This window comes from Synchiropus splendidus, chromosome 19, assembly GCF_027744825.2.
Source record: "Synchiropus splendidus isolate RoL2022-P1 chromosome 19, RoL_Sspl_1.0, whole genome shotgun sequence".
In the NCBI taxonomy this organism is placed as follows: Eukaryota; Metazoa; Chordata; class Actinopteri; order Syngnathiformes; family Callionymidae; genus Synchiropus; species Synchiropus splendidus.
The window spans coordinates 3,018,537-3,038,898 of NC_071352.1; the positions used below are offsets into that span (position 1 = coordinate 3,018,537).

Here is a 20,362-nt window from a genome sequence, read left to right on the forward strand (position 1 = left end):
TCATCAGGGCCAGATACATTTTGCAATGGGGGCAGTAAACCAGGAAAAGAGCCCACTTTTTCAGTGACAGCTGAGATGCAATCCTATCATCACCAACAACAGAAGCTCCCAGAGACCCGCGATGACATCATCACGCTCATCACTCCTGGCGTGCCTGGAGGCCTACAACTGCACTCAGAGATCTCCTCCAGTTTATCAGGAACACTTGGGGGCTCAGGCTGAAGTGTGAAACGTTAGGGGCCCCGTTAACACATCTGGTCATGTGCTGAACATGGCTCTCAGCCATGAGTTCGGAGGTGATGCTACCTTCCTTGGAGGCGGATGCTGGTCCACAAAATATGAACCACTGTGCATGAAGCAAATCATTTAAAAAAAGGATCCATGACATGAAGCAACACGAAGCACCATAAATGCTTCTGTTTCACTGCACTCACAAGATGGAAGAGAAAAACAAGGAAAGAAGAGTTTTGCATGTGAGAGGGTGAATGAAGGGTTGAGTGATGCCTGATCAGACTGGTAAGAGGATAAAGAAAAACAAGGAGAAGTGAGACCAGCATGAGGGACAAGACTTGGAGATGGAGAAAAGAGGAGACAGGCCTTCCACTCCTCCTACAAGCCCATCATCACTGATGAGACGACACACATGCAGACACACACACTGGTCCACTTGGTGTGATTGGCCTGCACACCAGCGCACATCTCCCTCCCCTTCCAACCCGTCCACAAACATCTAATCATGTCTCTCTCCATCATTCTCCTCATCACTCCCATCGTCCTGCACACTCTGCACTAGGCGGATCATCATCCCTTCCTTCCTCTCCTACAGTGCCTCCTCATAGACTTCTTCATTTACTGCCTTCAGCTGGGAGCCAGTTTGATCCACTCTGTGGTAGCTTGATCCTTCACACATGGGTGGCACTTTGACAAGCCCGACTCTGGATTAGAGCTGGAAATAGACCGGCGTTCAGTGTGCAGGAGTTTCTGCTCCCACACGAGCAGCTGTGACAGCACAGTGTGGCCTTCAGGTTTCATAAGCCAAGTCAGCCAACATGCCTCTGATAACCAACCTCACCACCTCCAGTCGCGTCTGGTCATGTCATACAGTTAGTAGTGGCGCTACAGCCATTCAGAACTATGTTCTCGTCTAGTTCTGATGGTTCCTTTCCAGGTTCCTCACAGAGCAGCAGCATGTCATCTTGTCAAGCACGGCTGTGGATTAGAGCAGGGGTTCTGAACCTTTTTGATCTCGGGGCCCACCTTTCCCAGAACAAATGAGTAATAGAACTGATTCAAAGCTGTCGAAACTGTCAAGAAAATTGGAAAAACTAAATGAAATTAAATATAATAAATCCATGTCTATGTCTTTATTTAAACTCCATAGAAGATATAAGTAAGTGTATCACCATAAAATGTTTTAATTAATTTTAAAAATTGCATCTACAGGTGCTTTCATGAACAGTGTTTACTGTTGGGGTGACATCACTTTCTTTATAATTTTTTCTTTTCAAGAACTTTTCAAGAAGTTGGTAAATATCACAGATTTGCAGCCGTCAAGTCAATGCAGTGACTCACCATAAGTGGCTAATGTGTTAAAACTGAGCGTCTCATGGCCCAAATGTGTAAAATAAAAAAGTTTTTGTGGCCCTCTAGGAGGCGGTCACAGCCCAACCATGGGCCCCAGCCCTATGGTTAAGAATCACTAGATTAGAATACCTCATTTTAAAGGCCTGTAGAACAAATACAAAACTCTCATGTTTCGGAACTATCACAAGTTCAACACCTACATCCTTTTAATTACAAATGCATCCCACTGAAACTTTTATTAACTCATCAAAAACCAAACGTATAGAAAATAAAAAAGAGGATTTTATAAATAGATAAAGTTGAAAAAAAAACCTTGCTGAACTGTTGACGCCTCAACATGAGCTTACACTCTTCTGCTGCAGCCCATCAAGAATATGAAAACAAATGCAGTAAAGTTGAGTGTGGCTATAGGAGATGGGTCCAGCTGCAGCCTGTGTGTCACTGACAGTAACCAGGATTGGGGGCGCAACTGGACTGAGGGGAACCCCCTTTTGTGGCTACAGTTGGATGACATTGGACTAAAGACCAAATGATACTCAGCACAACCACTCTCCCACCTCACATCAATGATTATTAAACTGCCTCTGGTGGACCTGCACTGACACCTTTCTTTGTTTCACCTCTCACTCACTCACGTCACTTTTCTCTTCTAAAGGTCTAAGTATGGATTCCAGCAGAGAGGAGAATCATACTCATGCAGGCCACTCGCGTCCTAGTTTCAATGTAAAGCTGCTGCGGCACTGCAGCTGAGTGCGAGGCGCCGGATGTATGAGACCTCTTCACAATGGCGTCACACAGACAAAACCTTGGAGGCAGTACAGACAAACTCGAGCTGAAGCATTTAATTGAACATGGAATTGAATGAAACCGTCCATACTCCCCAGTACGCCGCTCTTAAATAAAGCATGAAGTGAAGTTTGAAGACCTGAACCTGAAAGAGCTCCAGGACATAGCCTGTCAGAGAGAGAGACTCCTTCCTGAGGTGAAATGATGCGAGAGAGATTGAAAAAGTGGTTACATTTCCTGAGGCTTGGAGGCAAGGCAGGGCGATGTAAAATTCAAACACCTGACAATTGATGGAATATACAAGTCTCGAGCAGCTACACTGCCAAAGACAGAGAAACCCAGCCACCAATTCCTCTGTTGTGTCTCAGGCTCTGAAGAGTGGAGCCCAATAATGAGGGACATGGCTCCACACCAAAGCTTTCTGAGAGGTATAGAAGGCAAGAGAGCCTGTAAACAGTTCACCATTGTTGGCAAAACAAATCTCATCCCTCAGTCACCAAGGTCACCTATGCTACAGTAAAGATTTAAAATGGGTCAGCTGCCATGCAACGTTTTAAAGATTAGAAGTTTGATGTCAGGGGCACAGACTTGTCCGAGATATTAACGACTGCTGTTGCCACACTGGTCGTTGGTCGGTTCCAACCAAACCAGATAGCAATGTAGATCTCAGTTAGAATGCAAGCTCGGATTGCATGAGCAACATGAGAAGCACAAAGCTCAGTTGCTGTATCAGTTGACCCATATTCCTCTGTCACTTCCTATTTAAGGTTTCCCACACTGTGGTAACTAAAGTACTGAGGTAGAGTTGAACATCTTTGGTAAATGGCGCTGGCTTATGACAGCAGAGGGCCGTGATGCTGCCAGGGTCATGGTGAGGGCAACGCCTCATCTGGAGCTGAGATTGATCCAGCCACTTTCCTGTGCCTTGCTCAACCGTGCACTGTGTGGGATCCATTTTCAAGGTCAGTATTCACCGTAGACTCGCTCACATATGAGTTTAAGCCATGTCGTAGTCAGACAAGTGACACCATTTCTTTTTAAACCTCTGTTTGATTCCTGACTAATAAAGTTTTGAAAAACCAGCAGCAGAACGCTGCCACTGGGCTCAGTAATGAACCTTCCTCAAGTCAGAGATGAGGGGGGATAGCAACAACTACCTCTGGCAGTCATGGAAGCAGTGTATTGCTCCATTTGAAAACTGAAGAACTGCTTGGTTGGAAATGAGCTAATATTAACTTATACTCAAGTGTTCTACCTTCAGTTTGGTCTCAGTCTCGCCTCTCCTTGACCTTGGTCTTAGCAGTTAGGTGGTCTCTACTGCAGCAGTAATATACAGAAGACGCCAGATGTAGGCCAAGTGGAGCCGGGGGCCACATGTGGCCCTCAATAACAACTCAAACTTTTCTCATCACTAACTTCTGCCTACATTCTAAATAAGATTTGAAATAAATTGTTAAATGAATGAAATCAATCAATAAATAACAAGTTAAGATGCTCTCCAACTTTAAAGCGGCGCTTGAGTGTGTCCGTCACTCAAACCTCTGCACGGAGTTTGCATCAGACAAATCGTAATGTCAAACAAACACTGATGCCCAGTGAAATGGGATTCAGGTAGGGGATCAAGTGTTTCAGTGGCTTCATTAGCATGCTGGACTCTCATTTACCAGCATTTCATTTGGCTCTCAGCAACTCTGCTGCCATCTCCAGCTTCTTCCACTTGGCTTCCTAATCCGACGCACACAGTTCCATCCAGCCCTCTGGCTACCATGGTCCTCCCTACATTCTCTCTTTCTTCTCCACCCCCCCTTCATGCTTTGCATCTTTCTCTTTCTCTCCTCTGCACCTTTCATCCACTCCTGGCTTCCTGTGGCGATGAATGCTCGCCAACATTCTGGCGAGGCGAACAAATGAATCACAAAGAAGCTGCAGAAATGTCTGCATGAGCATTTCACGAAGCTCCGCTGATAAGGGCAGCACATGAAGGGAGGTACGAACATGTGTGTTCATGTAGATCTGCTTCAGAGCAGCTTAATCGTGTGCACACCTCTGACAGGTGGACGCACCGCTGCCCTCTGTCTTCATCTCTCCATCGGACGCACGTAGACACGAGCTGCAATGCAAACAACTGCAGCGCCAACCTGCTGAGGTTCACCATGGCAACAAGCGGAGCAGCCACCAGCTTTTTGGGGACACTGTTCCGGAAACAAAGGATCATTTAATCTGGCAGACTTGATCCTGTGTGACAGCGGGCTGTTGTAGGAGGACACTGTTTCATGAAGCCTCATCAGCCCGTCACTGGAAACCCAAACCCAGAGCAGCAGTGATGCATTACTGATTATACTGATTTATCCTCCTCTTACACCAAAGGGCACACGAGCCGAAGCTTCGCTTCATTCATAGATGCTGCGTCGCTCTACATGAAATGATATACAGAGAAATATCACTGAAAACAGTTTAAAAAAATACATTTTAGTACCAGTGCAAGGACCTTCACGCTGACAGAAACAGCCTCCCTCAGTGGAAATAAAGAGCTGATGAGCAGGAGCCTGTGAGAGCTACGAGAAACGTCACTGAAAATGTTACAAGAGGCTTTCAAACATTCTGAAGTTGCAAGTGTGTCATGCAGAAGCACAGGACGTCCTGCAGCACAGTGAGTGGGACTGGAGCACAGCAGCAGAGAACACTGTGTTTCACCAGCACGCACCAGCAGAGAGCTCAGTGAGGACTCAGCATCATCTCAGTGATAGAGAGAGATGTTGAAGGTGTTATGGCCTCCTACTGATTCTACTGCATCTGACTGAAGCAGGAGAGCAGGAGTGCATGCTATTCTTGCTTCATATAAAACTAGTGGTTTCAGCTCTTCTGGACCTGCGATGACATTGACACTGTGTATTAGTGATGAGGCTTCATGAAATAGTGTCCACATTTCAGTGCCACTAGATGGCACTCCCTGCTCTAAAATGATTTAAACCACCCTTCCACTGACACCGCCCATCATTTTTAAACCAAGAGCGCCACCTACTGAGCTCTGAGAATGTGGACACTGTTTCATGAAGCCTTGAGTTAATCTCCATTACAGTCACACAATCCAACCGTGATTCCAAAGGCTTGGAATTCAACGATGATCTAGCCGCTCTCCAGCAGATCAGCAGAACCAGATGATACCAACTGACTTTGCTTGAGGCGTAACTCCAGGCCAAGGCTGCCCCGAACACACTGGACATCAATATGAAGCCAACACAGGTTTGTTTCCTCAACAGACAGCAGCGACGCACAGCAACATTGAGAGTGAAGTTCCTTTGAAAATATATATTTTTATTCTCATTCATGAGTCGTCACAGATGTGTGGAGCAGGCTGGGAACAACAGAATTGAATAGCCGTGAGTCGAAAAGTGAGAAATGTCAGACGACTTTGTGAGGGATCGGTGACTGATGGTCATAGATTGTGCGCCATTAGAGAGGCGAAAATGAGGATTTTGTTTTCTGAGCGAGAGACACAGAGAGAAAGCGAGAGAGTCTTGAGGCTATTTTACATTTCTGTCACATTCATGAGCAACTGAAAACACATTCTGATAATGGGACCAAATTTGCAAAAACAAATTGGATCTGAGCGTTTCACTCGTTCACCTGTTTTCGTTTTGAGTTTCCACATCACATCTGCTGAGTTCCTCGCTTCACTGCAACTACTTTTTTTACTGGACAACACAAACTAATGCTGTCGCTGTTGAGTTTCTTCCATATGAAACAGTTTTTTTTGTTGTAATTGTTGGACATCAATATCTCAATAAGCTATTTTTTTTAGCAGTTTTTCCCTTCCTGTCCAGACAGAGGAAGCCATAGAACTAACACGTTTTGTATTGTTGTGCTTGGAATTAAATATTAATTCCATTCATAATTTAGTAGTAAATTAATTGAGTTCAATAAAAATGTGAGGAGCCACTGGGGAGGTAAAATAGACGGCTCTCTGAAAAGACATTTCCATTACTATGTTGTTGAGAATGAGACTGGACTGTTTCTGAAACGCTGATGGAGATCAGCATCCGTTGTTTTTCACGACCCTTCAGCATCACCAGTGAAGGTCCAAGGTTCATTCAGGTTGCCAAACTAGCCGTGTGAATGAGTCTAAACCCAGTGATTAAGCCTCCTAGCTTGGACTTGGCCTTTTTATTATTTTCCATCAGCCATTTTACCTCTAACACTTTTCTCTTTGATTTCATAATAGATGTAGACGTCCGTCAGGTGCCAGGTGTTTGAGGGAGGTAATGAATTCAGTTTCTTTGTCTGGCTCCCCACAGAGGGGACGACTCACTGGAAAGGCTAGACTGCAGAGCACAGACAAAACCTGCCGGCCTGAAAACTCCTGCACTCAAGGTGGAGCACGGAAGCCTCATGCCATGACAGCAACATGGACAATGAAGCGGAGAATAGTGACCTGCAGGTGGATGGTGCGAGCACATGACAGCACTGCTGGATAGAATGCTCCTCACTGAGCAGGGGACAGTCGACCAGTCAGTAGACTGGTGTTGAACCTGCGGAGCAGACGACCTGATTCAGACCCGCTGCCGTGACTCAACAGCTGCTACAGTTCTGTTTACATCTCCAGAAGTCTAATTAAAACACTAATCTTGACCAAACAGAACATTTCCTGTTTAATGTAATGTACTGGATCAGATGCGATGAGAAGAGAAGGTCTCGCGTGGGAGGACTTTCAACGCACACTGAACACACAAAATGGCACACATTAAAGGGGCCCTACTGCGCTTTTCCATCTGTTAGCAAGATGAAACGTCAACGTGATATAAACTAGAGTAATTTACTCTCAAAAATAACAGATATGGAGCCCAGAGAAAACACTGGCTTCCTCTGATTCCCTTTGCCTACAGTTGGTAGTGATGTCACTTCCATCTGACTGGCCAATGGAGGGACAGGTCAGCGTCACATTTGATATCTTTGATATCTTGAGAGCGACAGAGCGAGGAGTCGAGTTAAAGGCAATGAATCCCACACCTGTACCTGTTCTAAATGTAACTTAAAGGACTTAAAGGAAGCTTAGTGGCCAATAATGTTTCCTCATGCAAACAAGTGTTTACTCCAACAACCCAACATCACAGATACTGTCACGAACATCAATTATAATATTATTATATATTATATATAATGTGGGATTGGTTTGCCATTAATCGCAAGTTAACTCAGCTTTAGTGCGATTAATTGAGATTAAAAACTCCTTCCCCGACACCAGGAATCTCTTTGGAAGGTTACAATTGAGTTTTCTGGTCGTCATGACAGAGATTTTAAAAAAGCACTTTCTTATTTTAAAAAGAGGACCACTGCTGCTCAGACCTGGCTCAGATGTAGTTAAGAAGAGTGCATCTGTTGCGCTTTGCTCTCAGCCACAGTGGAGGAATAACAATAAATCAATGAGGAGGAAACAGCAAGAGAGAGCGCTGGTCCCTGGACTGACCTTTACCTGCCGTCACTTAAGTGACTACAGCGGCTGCTCCTTTAAACAGAAGCCATTAGTGGAGAGAGGGGTGCTATTAAATCCACATTATTCAAGATTTTTCTTTTTTTTTTGTACTGTCATTACTGTCATTTTCTCAGCCTCCTGCTTCACTGTGACTTGAAGGTGCAGCTTAAAAGCTAAGTTTGTTAGCCACAACAGGATGTCAGGCAACTCTATGCTTGAAGAGATACGGGCTATATGCAAACTTTGATGATTAAAACTGAGGAGCGTGACCCCCCGCCCCCCGCTGAGGCCCCTCAGGGCACACGCCGCAAAGGAAGGTCACGACAAGCGACGTGTCGTTCATTATGAACAATGGAGAATTGAAAGTGCATAGGTTTGGCAGCACTGTAGAAGTCATTACATGTCATTAAAAAAATCATTAACTTTTCTGTAGCTTGAGCGAGTCCACCACACATTCGTGTTTACTCACTCTTTACTCTTTGTTGTGTGCAAGGACAAACTGTTATTTTCTGCTCTCTCTAAACCCCTGTGAGCCATTCAACAGCTCTTAGCAACAGAACCAAGGAGCTGGTGAAAACTTCACTTTTGTGAACTACATCTCTAAAATCTTTCTGATTTGAACCTTCAATAACGGCCCACATCTAGAGCGCAACCTACTGGGCTCTGAAAACGAGGACCCAGTCTCATGAAGCCTCACCAGACATCACTAGTCGTCACCCCTGTTTCAGGAAATGTATCGCATCACCGGACACATTTTAGCAGCTACAGCTGGCACCTTGGCTGCAGCTAAACTAGCTGGAGATTTAAGAAAGCTGTCCACAAAGGTTGGGAAACAAAACACCCATTCCATCCTGCACCTGGCACACAGAACAAATGTGTTTGGTTTTGAGCCTCTAATGTGCTCGAGCTGACTTCGGTTTTCTACTGGGCCCTGAGGTAACATCACTCACGCTAACAGACTCGCCCTTCAAGTCGGGGAGACACTCAAGTGTATTTACACAGCAGCGTCTGCCGACACGCGCCTGCCGACGGATGCAGCCTCGTTCCTGAACAGCATGTGACTCATTGTTGTCCAGTCAGGACGGGACTCTCTTGGGCTCTTTTCCCACTGGATTTCAGTTCTTCAATATCCACTGTAGTTATTTAAGGCACATCAAGAACCTTCCTTACTTACAGGTAGGAAACTGACAGACAGCAAAAACCTGCTCCAAATGATGGATGGCTTCCATGGAGGAACCACCCAGTCAGTGAGATGAAGCCTCCACTCTCCAACCATACAACACCAGAGACCTCAGTCTGAACAAAAACCTACGCAAACATCAACTCTCAACTCTCTAATTGCATCCACACAATTAACACAGGAAGGCTCCTTTATTGTGCTAATTACTTCACCCACGCGCAAAACTCAATAGGAGCACAATACAGGGAAAAACAGGAGAAAAACATCCACAACATTTACAGTAAAACTGAGAGGCTTCTCACTAAAGATCTTTTCAAATTTGATTTTAACAAATTAAAAACTCATGTTTCTGTTAAACACAAAGATTAGTTTCCTTCATGAAACAGTGTCCTTATTTTCAGAGCTCAGTAGGTGGCGCTCTTGGTTTGAAGATGATGGGAGGTGATGAAACACTTGGTCACATCTAAAGATTTTAGAGTGGAGAGTGTCATCTAGTGGCCTGTGAAAAGGAGGACACTGTTTCGTGAAGCCTCACCAGCACATCACTAGCTGCAGAAGTTCAGTAAGAAGTAAATAAAAGAAAAAGAAAAAAACTCAATTTTGAGTGACAAAATTCAAATTAAATATGACATTAAACATCTTAAAATAAATATTTGATTAGGGATGCTTGATTAGCTGCCTTTCTCAGGTGTTGTTTATGCTGGATCCGTTGCCGTATTGGAGTCAGGTGCAGAGTTCATTAGCCACCTGAATCAGAAACTTTTAAAAACATCCAGAGTGGAAACTTTCATAAAGGCAGTGCTCTCTGTCTCGCAGTCCCGCTACAGTATGTAAATATGTCACGGACACAGCACAGTGTTTTTCAGTTGTCCTTTGACAGAGTAGTTCCATGATTCTGCAAGGGTTTTCTATTTTTTGCCTCAGTGAAGAGGTATATTAAAACCTGTCTGAATTAAAATGATTTAATGGTTGCTGAAAAGGCGTTTGATCGAGTCAGCTGGACCTTCCTATTCAGTGTGTTGGAGAGATTTGGTTTTAACAACCAATTTATTGACTGTCTAAAGTCATTATACAGTAATCCTACAGCAAGACTAAGAATAAACGGACATATGCCTGAGAGGTTTGTGCTGTCCAGGGGTACAAGGCAGGGTTGCTGCCTCAGTCCCTCTCTCTTTGCACTTTTCATAGAAGCATTGGCATAAACAATTAGGGAATGCCCAGAGCTAGAAGGTATTCAGTTTGGCACAGAAAAACACATCATGGCATTGTTTGCTGATGATATTATGGTATATCTCCTAAGCCCTAATTCAACCTTCACTAAACTCATGGATATTCTACAACAATTTGGCCTGGATTTAAACTCAATATTCCCAAAACACAAATCCTCTCATTCAACCATGCACCAAGTGAAATAATAGAACTGTGCTATAAATTAAAGTGGGACTCAAAGATGATCAAATATCTTGGCATATTTTTGACACATAATTGGAATCAAATTATAATGATATTAACAAAAAAATAAACTTGGTCTACATTGGTGATGGACTTAAGCACAAGAATTGAAGTCATTAAAATGGATCTTTTACCAAGACTATTGTTCCTCTTTTTATCACTAAAACTAAGAACTAAGCCAAGGATCAAATTAAGAACACTGCAACTTCAAAAAGACAAGGGTGGATTGGCAAACCAAATCTTAAAGAATACTTCCATGCTGCTCAACTAAGATACATTGTACAGTGGTGCTCCCCAGATTATGATGCAAAATGGAAACTAATAGAGTCAAACTTGGGGCAAGTGCGCTTGGAAACTATGTTGGCAGAAAGAAACCTGACAGAACAAATACTAAAGAGCAACATATTAAAAGAAACATTTAAAATATGGCAACATGTCAAGTAGAAAGTATCATTTGGATGATGACTGCAAACTTTTAATCTGGCCATCCTCAAATTCAAAATGTATACCAGCAAAAATAGATGGCACATTTGATAACTGGAGACATACAGGGATCACAGCAATTTGTCAATTAATAGAGGGTAACAACTTTAAAACATTTGAGAAAATTAAGAAAGAGTTCAAACTGGACAATGAAGATTTTTTCAGATTCTTGCAGATTAGACATCTTTTCAACACTGACATTAGACACAAACTCTCTCCTGAAGGAAATGAAATTGTTCATGTGTTTGTAGATGCTTATAAAGAAGCGCCAACAAAAACAGTCTCTAAAGTGTATAGGGGCTTACAGAAAACCAACGGTACAAACACACTGTATGTTAAAACAAAATGGGAACAGGAGTTGGAAATCACAATATCTGAAAGAGAATGGGGTTTAATGTGCAATACACAACACAGTACTACAGCTTCGAGAAAATGAAGGGAATTTGGCTGGAAGACCTTGATTCGATTTTTCATCACACCGCATAAGAAAAGCAAACAACTAGGAAAACCACAACAATACTGGGGAAAATGTGAGCACATGCATGCTTCTCATTCACATATATTTTTGACCTATATTGGAATACAAACATTCTGGGACAATGTTATAAATATTTTTGAGGAGATATTTGAATGTAATATTCTTAAGGACCCACAGATATGTTTGCTGGGACTCTTGCCCTCACAGGTGCAACAAGGTGATCAATATTTATTTAAAATCTTGATGCTTGCTGCTAAAAAAGCTATTACAAGGAACTGGATGAAAACTGATGGACCTAATGTACGAAGTTGGACTGACATTATTGAAGAAATACGGCAGATGGAGCATTTGACCTCTCTGTTGAGACTGAAAACTGGGTTGAAAAGATGGACAAAATGGAACATTTTTCAGCAAAGAAATCCAACCTTATCGCATTTATAAGTTATTGTAATATCCCCAGTGTTTTTCTGTGCCTGTATTTTATTTTTATTTTATTGTTCTCTATGTCTTTTCTTACATGTTATAAACCATTGTATGTATCATTTTCAATCATAATGCCTACTTTGTAAAATGTAAAATTTGAAAAATAACCAGTAAAAAAAAAAAAAGATTTAATGGTTGATGTTTTCACATCATGTACACAGAAAATCTCATCATTTTGAAATTCATTGTCAATCCATGTGATCGGCCGTTATCGGCAGCAAAAACCCTGATCAGAGCATCCCTTTATTTGATATAAACAGAGAATCCTCAACAGACATGGACAAAATCCATGTTTCAAGTTTGACAGTAATATGCCAGCGATGAGGCAGGTCTCCTGGGGTCGCCTCTGATCGTCCCCTCAGACACCGACGCAGGCCTCCACACTGCAACATCATGATTCCAGGTGAACTCAGGACAAGACATTCAGCACAGCAGCCTGTGAAACTTGACGGCTATAATCTCTTGCTCCACTGCTTCATCCGTTAAAAACAAAAAAAGGGCCGCTCCTCAGAGGTGCTTAATCTGATTACCGTCAATTTGCGGCGTCAGAATTACCGACAACCACGGCACGTAATAACCGTGAAACTGACCCGTCACTGAACCGCACTGTCAAATCCTCCCTCATCCACTCCATCCACACTTTTGGGCAGCAATTTAAACGAGACCATTTTGATCTGTGACAATCCTAATAGGAGAAGAAAAACGTGTGAAGCAGAGCCTGTCAGAGCTCAGAGCAGCCTGCTGACACTCCCCCAACAACCAAGTGTGAGGACAGGGTTTTTCAAACTGGACAGTTGGTGACATTTAAGACTTACATGTATCAACATCATGAATGACTCAACAGATCCCCAAACCGCTGAGGACCTGCCATCAGTGTCAAGAGGTGGAACTGGATATTTTAACAACTCTCTAATGTCAATGTTTACGCTGCATTACATGAATGAATGAATGTTTTTCACGCGATTCTTTCTTCAAACAACTGGACTGTGATGGTTGGGGACACAGCTGGAGGCTACACTTGCAACACGGGAAGCTTGACAACAATGGCTGCTCTTTTTTCTGAAGCCAGAGGCAAGAAAGAAGTTCCACGTCTCCCTGGGGAGAGTGCAGCATCTTTGCACAGAAAGTTGGAGACATGTGTTCCACAGATGTCCTGCTCAGACACCACTGACTTGTGTGCGTTTCATTCCCTATGCTCCTGTTCAAATGACGAACAAGACAATGTGAATCCCGTCCCTAACACGTAGAGGACACACTAATGCCGCGAGTGTTTTAATGAAACACACACACGGGTGTTACTCCTTTCTTATCGTGGCTGTGGCAGCCTGTTCATCAGTGTGCGTCCTTTCTGTCTGCCTTGGCAGCGCTGTCTAGCTCTGTGAGAGTTGCTGTCGTGCCAAACTGGGAGTTGGCAAAAAAACTTACCCAAAAATGTGTCTTCTGTTTCACAATAACAGTTTCCTTTTAACACTGTAGCAAACCTGCAGTTGCCCAGCTCAGGCCGGATTACAGCATGCTTCATACGGACTCATGAGCAGGCGCTCAGACTGTAGTCATAATTAAACATTTGGTCATTTTTCATTTAGCCCCCGGTAAGTCCAAGCAGAGGGATCCAGTGCCTCAGGAAGCCCTCTAGTGGTTATCCCAGGCATGACCAGAGACGTAATCTCGCATGGTCAGGGCTTCAGAGGGTCCCCTCTGGTGTCTGAAGGTCAGCCCAGACATTGGAACCGCCTGCTAGAAGAGCTCTGCAACACTCTCCTATGTACACGTCTAAAACCCTGCTTTTTCTACATTTTGCCATTGTATTGATCGTGCAGTCGAATTACAGTGAATAGGTGTGGCCCAAAAGTGTGTTGCTGATCTGTCTTCAGTGAGTCGAGCAGGAAAGGTCCAGAGGTGGACTGGAGAGGCGGCAGTGTTCACCGTTGCTGGCCCAAACCTCTGGAATTGTTTTGAGTAAAAGCCCCAGTAAATTCCAATCTAATGGAAATCTACACATAGCTTTGATATCAGTGTAATTTTACTCTTCATTCAAACCTATACCTGCAGTCGTATCCAGGCCTGCACTTGGTTGTACTTGTCTACGTGACTTTTTATGTTTGCCTGGAGGAAACATCCACGTTGGGATATTTAACTTTAGAACTCAGTTATTTAATTTGATTTTTGACAGTCAGAATGTTTTTTGTCAGAGGTTCATGTATTTGAAAATGGCGGCCTTAAGAAAGATGCTAAATGAATCTATTTTTATCATTCTAGCTTGACTCATCAGACTGAAGCGCTCGGCTGTTTTGAGGACGGAACATCAACATTTCAGCCAGGCAGAAGTATATTTTTCTGTTGCAGATTGTTAATCCAAAAAAATTAAATGTTCTCATTTTTTTCCAGTAACAAACTGATGTACGTTTATGGGAAATAATGCAATCGTGTCTCATGCGATGACATGAAAACACCACCTAATTTATCACACCTGAATGTTCTGGATCCAGGTGTCTGAATCAGACACGTCTCAAAATATAATCTGCAGGCCATATTGTCGCACCATTCGCTCTCGACAATACTACATTTTTACAGGCATAGTACTTCCAAAAATGAGGACACAATTCTTTTCACATTTCACATTTTTGGAACTCCAAAATGTGCAGCAGTTTGGCAGTCTCTCCACCAGGAACCGCATCTGTCCTAGTTGCGGGTGAAATGCGGCACGAACACCTGGAGATCAGCGCCGGCGTGTCGACACAACACTAGCACAGCAGAGGGAGGTAATGAGCGAGCCCTTCTAATCCTTGTGTAAGTGCTTCCTTATCCTGGACGAGATTGGAAGGCAACGCGTTGTGCCCGGCTCATTTCTCAGCCGAACGAACTGTAGACAACAGTTTAGAGAAGGTTATTAACAAGGCTGTCGCTCAGTTCAAGAGCTGGGGAGGAACTTCTTTTGCTTTGCATTGGAAACACATTTGGTGACACACAGAGTATTGCAGAACTGGCCCCCCAGGTGCCAGTAGATTATGAAGCCAGTGGCGTTAAAACAATGGGAGTCGTGATGATGACTCTGGTGAGCTGGCTTCCGGTCATATTTAATGGACTACTCTATTATAATAGAAGGGGATGCAGACATTTTTAACAGCTCTGAATCAAAGTGTCAGGTCATTATCTGGCCCAAACCTTTTCTCATTTTTCACTTTTGTAGGCAGTCAGTTACACATCCAGGGAAACAGGAGATGAAGTCAGCCTGCTTAAGTTTATCTGTCAACAAACTAACATGTGTCAAACTCACTTCATGATATTATCCTTCTTGGACTGACAACTTCAGCTCAGCGGTCATGAAGGGTTAGTTGGGACAAAAGCCTGCACCACCCCGGCCCCTTCAGGATCTGGATGAAGAGCACTGCTATAAAATGATGCATAGGACCCATCAGTTTAGATCCAGCTGGCTGCCAAGAGCGCCACCAACTGAGCTCCGAAAACAAGGTTTCAAGAAGCCTCATCAGCCCACCAACAGTCACAAACAATATGGAAGCCATAGTGAAAAGAAAATGAGCCATCAGTGAGCAAATCAGCATTCAGTCTATGTTCACTGCACACGTCCAAACCATTTTGTTCTCAATCGTACAAATAATCCACTTAAAAATAAAGACCTGACCATCTCCATCTCTGACTCTGCTTCTTGTTTTTGTGTCAGAGCAACTGTCCCTGAAACATATCAGTCCATCATGACAGTGCTACAGAGCTTCTCTTTAGCTGCTGCTCACCTGTCACATCCCAACGCCTCCTGCCTGCACCCTCTTCTTCACCTCCCTGGACCTCTGTCCTTGACTCCTAAATACTTCAATCATACTTGTTCTTCCTGTGTTTCTTATTAACCCATATGTATTGAGTCTGTCCTCTAACTTCAACTCCCCCTCTCTCCAGTCCGTGCCTCCAACTCCACCTCTTCAACTTCTCTTTAACCTCCTCCAAATCTCCCAATATATCACCATACCACCAACAAACATCATGGTCCTCTGGGACTCCGCCCTCATGTCAGGCTTGGACACATGGCTTTTGACCTTTTACCTGGCTGCATGTGTGGGTTGGTTTAGAAGAAACATTCAGGCTGAACCAGCCGGATAAACCTTCATCTGGCACACCAGCAAACCTGGTTCAACCATTTGCAAGAGTGGAACCAGACTGAAGTGACATCAAACATTTTACAAGCAACACCCAACACCCAGATTTCCCAGACCTCCTCACTGCCTAGCTCAGTTAGTTGATGTTCAATAGGAAGGCTTGAGGAAGTTCAAGCAGAAGTTGGACAGAGCACTTTTCTAGCCTTCCATCCCCAACATAGCATCAACACACGAGACAGAGCACCTGGTCCAGTCACCCTTGGCATGACTGGACCAGGCAGCATGTTGGAGATTCACACCCGCATTCCTGAACAGCTTCCGAAGGCCTGGGTTCCCCTCCACAGGCAGACAGGTAATAAATCTGCACACACCCAGCAGCAGCTCAGTGGAGTGAGGCGGCCAGACACACAGGTACCGTCTCCATATCAATGTTTTTGTTAACAGATTCTGTCGGCGTGAGTTTCCCGCTCATGAAACAAGCACATTGGCATGAATGGACATGGACACACACATGTAAGCTAGACTGAACCCGAACACACGCAGCCGGCACCCGTCCAGTCAAATGCACCACTGCATATCCTCAGACATACACACTCCTAGATCACTGTGTGTGTGTGTGTGTGTGTGTGTGTGTGTGTGTGTGTGTGTGTGTGTGTGTGTGTGTGTGTGTGTGTGTGTGTGTGTGTGTGTGTGTGTGCGTCTGTGTGTGTGTGTGTGTGTGTGTGTGTGTGTGGAGGTGAGGGTGGAAGCCCATGACACCTCTTGACAGTCACATATGTCCAGAAGGACAACTTCATTGCTACCCCAGCTGCATCTCACAGCGTCTCTCAGAAGATGGGCTGGGAATGAGAAGCCACTGTCTCTTAGACACACTTCAGTTAATGAACAAGCTCATAAAGACGCGTGTGTCGATGTTAGTGTGTGCGCCTGTGCAAGCAAATAGGATGTCATGCTTGAGGCAAGTACACCAGAGAGCAGACTATCCCCCACCCTGACACAGAAGCACACGCACGCATGCATGCACGCTCGCACATGGAATCGCCAAGTTTTCCTCTGCGCGCATTTGCAAGCATCAGCTCGGCTCCCAGGCGCGATCAACAAAGCTGGGTGTTGGAGTCTGCGGACCGCGAGATGGAAGTTAATGATGGAGGATGCACTTCAGCTCAAATAAGCTCAGTCTTCATCGTCCCCCTGCTCTGTGGTCACGCCAGCAGCCAGAGCTCTGCAGCAGAAGGACAGCAGTCTTACCTTGGGAGCGGTGAGTCTCTCCCGCTGCTGGATCTAAATCCACTCTGTGGTCAGGTGCGACTCTGCAGCCTCTCCTCGCTGTCTCCGATTCAACGCGCTGTGCGACGCTCAGTCAGCCGGGTGGAGTAAGGACCGGCGGCTCCAGCATCACAAGAGAGAGGGAGGAAGAGGAGGAGGAGGGGAGGAGGTCTCACTCTGATGAATTCCAAGACACTGGAGTATGAGCAGGGAGTGGATGTTGCTATGCAGAGAAGTCACAGAAACATCCAGCTTTATTCGTCAGAGCAAAAATATGAATATTATTGGCCTCATATTAGCTGTAAAAGCATGTCGGACGCATGCTGCTCCATCACTGTTTTTGTAAAAAAATAAAGAGAAAATTATAAAACTTTTCATTAAAACATTGGCCTTGATTTCCCTTGACTCTTTTCCACGCCTCAACAACAGAGACCAACAACACCCTGAAACATAGTCCCATCACCTCTCAATCTTTCAGTTCAGGACAGAAACTATTCAGCTATTTCTGTTTTTCTTCTTCTCTTCTTCATCACAAATGTGGGCAGGAACCATGGAGCTAAATATAGTGCAGACATGTGGGGACAGCAGCAATGAATCAACCGTCCACCATCATAAAAGTGTCCAGTGTCCTCATGAACTTCTACATCTCCACTATTGAAAGCGTCATGACTGGGAGCATCACCACCTGGATGGGTAACTGCACTAAACAGGACTTATTGGCTCTCAAGAGAGTAGTCCACTCGGCTGGGAGGACTATAAGAACAGCACTTCCACACCTGCAGGACACCTAGACCAAACGATGCAGGTCGAGAGCTCAGAATCCTTGGTCAGTCCCACCACTCTGGACATTCTTTCTTCTCCCTGTTACCATCAGGGCGCCGATTCAGCCTCCTGAGGACCAACACTGAGAGGATGAGAAGAAGCTTCTTCCCTCAGGCCATCCGGCTACTCAACGAAGTCCGAAAACCTGGTGTCATACTGTCCCTTTACATATTTTTATTTATGCACTATGCACTTATGACTTTATTTTTACTTTGCACTGTTGGTTCATACTGCTTTCTATAATTCATTATTGTTATCATGGTATGCATCCTGTGTGCACGTCTTTTTCTTCTATTGGATGCAGGGACACAAAGAATTTCACCGTGCGTTGTACCGCGTATAACTGCATGTGTGACAAATAAACCTCTTGAATCTTGAATAAAAAAACCCTCTGACTTCATCAGGAATTATTGGAGGCAGTGAGCCCTCCTCTCCTTCAGAGAGCATCTCTGAAATGCGCTTGTACAGCTCCCACTGGCTGACAGCAGCAGAAACACACGTTGTGATCCCGGCTGCCGTGATTGGAGTTTCTGCTACACTGTGCTATTAATTTTATGTTTTGCCGGGAGACTCGGAGCCGGCACAGAACGAGACGTACTCCACAATCCCTGTGTGGAGGGTGACCAGCAGCTGAAGCCAACAGCCGAAACACAAGCGTCAATAATCTATTATGTCAGGGAATCCAAGTGTGGAGAGACATTCAGCTTCATGGCAGATGTGAAAGATTTTTTTTCATCGAGTTAAAGGGCCATTCATGGAGGCTGGTGAGGCGACACACTGAACTGCAACACAAACAACAACCACAGGGATGGCATTTCAAATGAGACATCTCCGTCACACTGTGGTCTCCACAGTAGTGTGATGTTGGAGGGAGGATAAGGACAAAAGTGTTCAGTTGCTGATTTTTGCTGTCCACTTTTCTTTTAGCAGTCCACAATACCCAAACCTAATGCTCCAGTACATGCTCCACATGGATCCCACTTGCTGTCCCCCAGGCTCCGCCCTCCTGTCCTTGTTCCTACTCATCCTCTCCTGATTCTTCTTCATCCTCTGGATGTCCTTCAGTGTTTTGACTTTCACTGCTGCCTTCTCTCTGACAAACACCCCTGAGGGGATGAAAAGAGATTTGTTATGTGTGTGGGGGGGGGTCTCCTCAGGGGACGCACCAAACACGAGAAAAAATAATCATGAAACTTTCTAAGGAGTTTGAACAGAGAGATCAGTGTGTCACGGCATGTGCAGAAGTTGTGGTTGAGAGACCAACATTTTGTTTTGGACATTTTAACCTTCAGTAAGTGATCAGTTGGTGAGGCTTCATGAAACAGTGTGCTCATTTTTAGACTACTAGATGGCACTCTCTGCTCTGAAATCCTGGGATTTGAACAACTATTTCAGTGACTCCTCCCATCATTTTTAAACCAAAGCGCCACCTACTGTGCTCTGAGAATGAGTGCCTCACCAGCACATCACTGCCTTTGGGGTCTGAGAATGTTGTAATAGGTCACCTGAAAATAATAATCATATGCAGTATAATCAGAATGTATTCCTAGTTATCAAATTATGATGTGGATAAAGGGGAAATAAGGGTGTAAAAAAAACACATTACTCATTTAAAAACCAGTGCGTGATAACTAGTTCCTATGAATGTGATCAGTAATGTCATTGTAGATGCAAGAATGCACGAACTTCAGAAAACAGTTTTGCTCCTTGTTCGTTCAGACTATAAAGCAAACATGTTTGCACGCACTGAACTCAAAATAAATATTCCACACTGATGGATTAGCTCCACCAGGCTGGACAGCGCTGCCTGTGGGGCCACCTCTTTTCTCCAATGCTAGTCTGAACTTATGTTATTTTCAGCTTGATGTGTGTTTCCAGATTTCAAAGAGGGCAGCCAGTTTTGGCCTTCAAACTGGATCACTGAGCAATGGAGAGCATGAATCATGTTTTCATTTGCACATGGATGACCTGCTATTTGTGCTTACATAGACAACGGCGAGCTCCGGGACGGGTCGCAGGAACAAGAGGTCCAGACTGAGGACGCGAGGACAGAGTCAGTGCAGAGGGCGTCCCATGTACCGAGGCTTTGTCAAATGAAAGGTGACGGGCCTGTTTAATTCAGAGATGGCTGGCTAGACGGAGCGCGGAGCACACTGGGCTTGAGCCAATGTTCTGTTCCTCCAGCGTGAATAGTTCAGATCCAAGACCAATCGATGGGAAAGCTCCTTGATGACCATTGTTTTCGTTAA

At 44.4% G+C, this 20,362-nt stretch overlaps 1 protein-coding gene across 3 annotated transcripts in view; it reads right to left on the reverse strand.

The window, feature by feature from the left end:
* The window catches only part of LOC128750839 (junction plakoglobin-like), a 53,009-nt gene extending 35,598 nt beyond the window's left edge, over positions 1-17,411 (reverse strand). For 2 of the 3 annotated variants that reach the window (XM_053851405.1, XM_053851403.1), the window contains exon 1: positions 17,274-17,411. The gene's annotated coding sequence lies outside the window, so the exon portion shown is untranslated. The remainder of the gene's footprint in view (positions 1-17,273) is intronic. The other variant, XM_053851404.1, reaches the window with a different exon arrangement.
* Positions 17,412-20,362: the final 2,951 nt, after the last annotated feature.